This window comes from Dioscorea cayenensis, chromosome 10 (assembly GCF_009730915.1).
Source record: "Dioscorea cayenensis subsp. rotundata cultivar TDr96_F1 chromosome 10, TDr96_F1_v2_PseudoChromosome.rev07_lg8_w22 25.fasta, whole genome shotgun sequence".
Classification (NCBI taxonomy): Eukaryota; Viridiplantae; Streptophyta; class Magnoliopsida; order Dioscoreales; family Dioscoreaceae; genus Dioscorea; species Dioscorea cayenensis.
Window position 1 is genome coordinate 16,417,951 of NC_052480.1, and position 5,863 is coordinate 16,423,813.

At 40.7% G+C, this 5,863-nt stretch overlaps 1 non-coding gene across 1 annotated transcript; it reads right to left on the reverse strand.

The window, feature by feature from the left end:
- Positions 1-3,614: 3,614 nt before the first annotated feature.
- LOC120271262 lies at positions 3,615-3,720 on the reverse strand. The gene has a single exon (XR_005539881.1). It is a non-coding gene; the product is annotated as a small nucleolar RNA R71 (small nucleolar RNA).
- Positions 3,721-5,863: the final 2,143 nt, after the last annotated feature.

Sequence of the window (5,863 nt, forward strand, 5' to 3'; positions counted from 1 at the left end):
TTTACCTTAACTCCTTTTGTGAAGGAACACTTGTATGACCCGAGGAAGCACTTCAACTCCATTGGCAAGTTACGATCCTGAAGTCGAAAGAAATTTTCAAAGGAGATTAAGGAAAGTCAATTTAAATAAAGCCAGGCCTGTGGAAATCAGTATTGACATAAACCAAGGGGAAGACATGGGCGGGAATTAGCAACAAAGTATATCTAATTTTGCCCTACCAAACTTGGAAAGGAGTAGGGTCCAGCATTATTCGTTCTCCTGTTACGGTGAACAATTTTGAGTTGAAGCTAAACTTTATATAGATGGTGCAATAGATGTGCCAGTTTGATGGATTTCAAGATGAAGACCCGCATGAGAACTTAAAGAGTTTTGTGGAAATTTGTGACACTTTTAAGGCAAACAATGTGTGTGAGGATGTTGTTTGCCTTAGACTCTTCCCATTCTTAGTGCGATGGAGGGCCAAACAATGGCTAAATTCCTTGCCACAAGTGTTTATCACCACATGGAAGCAGATAGCCGAGACTTTTCTCACATGATATTTCTCTCCTGCAAATATTACCAACTTGAGGAATGATATCTCCTTCCTGCAGCTGGAATCTGAATCCTTGTATGACACTTGGGAGAGGGTACAAGGAGATGATGAGGAAATGCCCACAAAATGGAATAGTGGAATGGGTCCAAATCCAAATTTTTTACAATGGGTTTAATTGCTCCACTAAGAACATGTTTGATGCAGGCTTAGGAGGGTCTATATGTAGCAAACAACCATGTGCCACATATAGTTTGATCGAAGAAATAGCAAGAAATGGCAATCAATGGAGTTTTGAGAGGAACAAATCAGCAAAGGCCGGCGGTATTTATCAGGTGGATGCCATTACGACTTTTACTACATAGGTTGAAGCTATCACAAAGAGGTTAGACAACATGCAATCACTTTCTCATGCTTCAAGACCTCCTTGTGATGGTTGGGGGTCTCCCAGTGAACCTAGTGGTTTCTTTTCTTTTGATATGGGTATTGGGTAAGCTGAGCAAGTTGACTTTGTTGGTCAGAACAGGTGTTATCAAAATAACACATACAGTGGTGATAAGTGCTTGTGTATTAGTAATACAAAGTATTCTTTTCTTACAATGAGAATTACTTTTATCAAATTTTATCGCTTATACATGTGTATATGTGTTCTTTTGTGCATGTAGGGTTGTGGAGACAAGTATAGAAGAAAGAAGCTAAAGTAGATCATGAAGGCACTTTGTTGATGAAATATTGGAGTGAACAAATGTGAAGACACAAGTTGTGTTCAAAGATACGTGAATGTGTGCCAACCACCATGTGCTCAAGCAATTACATGGTTTGGAGGGACACAAAGGTAGTCACATTTGCGTATTCCGTCTTGTGCAATGCTAGCAAGATCTTCGTCAATGTGATCTTTTATTGAAGAAGCAACATGATCTACCACATGAATGTGTGGCCATTCATGTGGCCTCGATGAAAAGTGTGGGTTTGGGAGTATTTTGAGCGGAGTACTATAGCAGGTTATTGTAGAAAATCACTGTAGCAAACGTACTATAGCAGACACTTTTCACAGGACGCAGAAAAATCAATTCCTGCAAATTAACATGGGCGTGTGGAAATTCCACACACATGTGTGGATGCCCGATTCCAGCCCTATTTAAGTCTCGATTTCAACTCGTTTTGAGGGTCTTTTTCCCATTTTTTGCACATCTCTTCACCATCGTTGGAGACGCTGGCTGCTAAGGTTCGGAGAGGCTTTGGCTAGGCTTTTGGATTGTTTTGACACCTTTTGACACTGCGTTTCTTCGGAAGATAGTTATTGGGGAAGCTTTCATCGGCATCGATTCGGAGAGGTGTGCCGTAAGCTTGACGAGGGAACCTTTGAGGAAGACGCGGCTACTCCACAAGATCATCGACATGAATACCAAGGGGGTTTTACTTATGATTGCATATTTTTATTTTTGATTTCATTATTAATTGTATTTTGCTCCATGGAGAGCTAAATCCCTAGTGGGTGCTTGGACTTGTAAACACTAGGATGTTATTGTTTCATTAACCTTTCTATTATGTTTCTTTAATTGATGTTTTAATTGAGTTCCAATCTTGAATGCTTGTTGAATGGATTTTCCCTTAGAGTGACACTAGGGTTGAGAGTCTACTTTGGTAATCCTTGTGAGTGAGTGACACACCATGAGGGTTAGAGAAAGCAAGATTGGAGAGGGTCGAGAGGGTAAGTCGAGAAATAGCGGAACACCCCCTTTCCCTTTCGGTGTGATTTATCCTATCTCTGTATTCCAAGAGTTATTTGCGGTCACAATAGAGTGAAGTGCTAAGAGAGGAACTCCGCTGGGGGCTAATATAGAGTGAAGTGCTAGAGTGAAGCGTTGAAGTAATCCTTAGTCCTGGGTCATAATTGTGACTAAGGGTCTTTTGCCTGGACCAAAGGGTAAGATCTATATTAGAAAATAAGGTTTATCACTTGGAGTCCCTAGAGCTTTAAGCAACTTTGTACAGTGTGAGGTGTCGAGGCTAAGCAATTTCTGCACCAGGGGATAGTATAGGATTAGTCACTGTTGATCTTAGGTTTGGGACCATGTATTTTAGGATATCCACGACTCATTAAGCATCAGTTAGGAGGCATAATAGCTCGTTTTGCAGTTAAAGCAATAGTCCTAGGGTGAGCAATGGTCGAGTGTCCCACTTTCTATTGATTGCCTCTCATATCTTTTATTTGCACCTCCTTCTTCTTTTCTTTTATTTCCATTTGCATTAATTTTGTTCACACCATTATCGATTCATCTTCATCTTAGTTAAATAGCAATCTTTGTGTTTCTGATCACTATTCCCTATGGATAAGACAACCCACTCACCAGGGTATTATTACTTCGATAAACTAATGCACTTGGGGTACAACACGCAAAGGGTGTTATCAAGTTTTTGGCGCTATTGCCGGGGAACAGGAGTTTTGGAAACACTTTGGACTTTGCTATTTTAGCTATTCATCACTTGTTCTATTTCACACTTTCTTGTTCTTTCATCGTTCTGATTTGTTTTTCTTTCTTTGGTTGTAGCTCCAGGTTATGACCCAAGGAAACCCATTCGATATTGGTTAAAGGTGATCCTGAACTTAAACGAACACCTCGTAGAATGGGTAAAGAACCTATGCGAGAACAGAATCATCCATGGGAAATAGAAGTTGAAGAATCAGAAAACATGGTTGGACAAGAGGGGCAACAAAGAACACTTTCAGATTTTGTTAGAAACACTATTCATGGGATATAATCAAGCATTATGAGGCTACCGGTAGCAGCCCAAAATTTTTAGTTGAAGCTGTCCTTTATTCAAATGGTTCAACAGTCCGTATAATTTAATGGGTTAGCTGATGAAGACCCGAACAATCATATTGAGAACTTCCTCAAAGTGTGTGACATGTTGAAGATCAATGGGGTTTCTAATGATGCAATTCACTTGAGAGCTTTCCCATTCTCTTTGAAAGGAAGAGCCAAACAGTGGCTCTATTCATTGCCAAGAGCTTCCATTACAACATGGAATGAAATGGTCGAAGCTTTCTTTGCAAGGTACTTCCCTTTGGGAAAATCGGCAAAGCTTCATAATGAGATATCTTTATTTGTTCAGATGAAGCTTGAATTTTTGTTTGAGACTTGGGAACGATTCAAGGGCCTCTTACGGAAGTGTCCACAATATGGGTTCCTCGAATGGATGGTCATTCATACATTTTATAACAGGTTGAACTCAAACACTAAACAACTTCTTGATGCCGCCGCAAAAGGTACAATGGGAAACAAGACTCCCGAAGAAGCCCTGCAGTTGATTGAAGAAATGGGTTTGAATAGCTACCAATGGAATGCTAGGGAAAAAAAGAAAGTGGCCGGTCTCCACGAGATCAATGCGGTTACATTGTTGGCGGCCCAAGTTGAGTCATTGAGCAAGAAGTTAGACACTCTAACTTCCCCTAGAGTGGTGGCCGTAACGAGTTGTAATAGATGTGGAGGAGGACATGCTCCATCTGATTGCCCAATTTCTATTGGTGGTACATCCTCCGTAGAGCAAGTTGATTTTGTGGGTAATACAATGAAACACAAGGTAATCCATATAACAACACCTATAATTCGGGTTGAAGGAGTCACCCAAATCGTTCATGGAGTTATCAAGGGTAACAAAAAGCCATGGCACCATCGGGTTTCAAATAGCAACAACAATCCCCGAACATGGAAAATTGAGTTTCAGGTTTGGAGACCTGGATGACTTATCTAGAGAAAGCTTTGACCAAGTTCATCCAATCATCGGATACAAGGTTTTAGTCGATCGAAGCTACACTTCGCAACCACACCGCGTCATTGCACAATTTAGAAAATCAAGTGGGGCAAATTGCGAAGTCATTATCTGAGATACCTCAAGGAAGCTGGCCTAGTAACACCGAAACTAATCCGAGGGAACATGTGAAGGCGATCACTTTGAGAAGTGGTCGTGAGATTGAGGGTAGGCTTCTAAGTGAGAAGACCAATGTGGAAGTACTCGATGTCATGGAGGTTGAGGAGAGAGCCAAAGAGAAGGAGTTGGCACCCCCAGCTTACAAGCCAAGAATTCCTTATTGTTCAAGATTGAAGAACGACCAAAATGATGAGAAATACAAGAAATTCTTGGGTCTATTCAAGAAGTTGCACATTAACATTCCATTTGTGGAGGCATTATCTCAAATGCCTCGGTATGCAAAGTTTCTCAAGGACCTCTTAACCAACAAGGGCAAGTTGTAGAAGAGTGTATCTATGATCTTAAATGCTTTATGTTCGGTGGTGTTGCAAAAGAATATGCCGAACAAGAAGAAGGACCCCGGAAGCTTTATCATTCCATGCAACATTGGTAATTTGGGTGAAGAGAAGGCATTTGCAGATTCTGGGGCTAGAATAAATGTCATACCTTATACATTCTTTCAAAAGCTAGGCTTGGGAGAGGCTAGGCCCACTTTGATGACACTTCAATTAGCGGACCAAACAGTTAGACATCAGAGGGGCATCATCGAAGACGTACTTGTAAAATTTGACAAGTATATATTTCTTGTGGACTTTGTAGTGTTGGATGTTGATGAGGATGTTGATGTTCCTTTGATACTTGGGAGGCCATTCTTGCGCACTTTCAAGTTTCTCATTGATATGGATGGCGGGGAGTTGACTTTACGAGTTGGTGATGACAATCTTACATATTGCCTCGCCGAAGCCATGAGAAATTCTCTCGACTTTGATGATACTCTTTACTTTCTTGACACTACCGATGAACTAATAGATAAATATGTGCAGGAAATGATGTGTACGGACCCATATAAAGGGGTGCTAGATCAAGATATGGAGAATGAAGAAGTTTTGATGCTTAGTCTAGAGGACAAGGTACAACTTACACCAAGAATCATGAAGAAGATGATCCAAAAGATGAAATGAGCAAGTATATGCCACAAGAAATGCCCCATGGCTAATGGGGATGTGCAAGAACGGAGTAAGGGTGATGAACCCTCATGTGGTAACATGCTCGATAACTCTCCCTCTACCTTGAAAAGATTATGCTCATCATGCTTTTAGGTTATGGGTAAGATAGAAACCTTCATCAATAAGCCCCCGTGAGGTAAGGTCTGGTACGTCAAGCTAAGTGATGTAAAACAAGCGCTTCTTGGGAGGCAACCCAAGTCTTTATTGATTTCTAGGCTTTAGTTTAGTACTTGCATGAATAAGAGCTTGAGTGTTGGTGTCTAGATTTTTACATGTTTTTTTTGTGTTCTTTTTGTGGATCATTAATGTTTTTGTGTTCTTAATTGTGATTGGCGAAGGATCTTGGTCGTTTGAT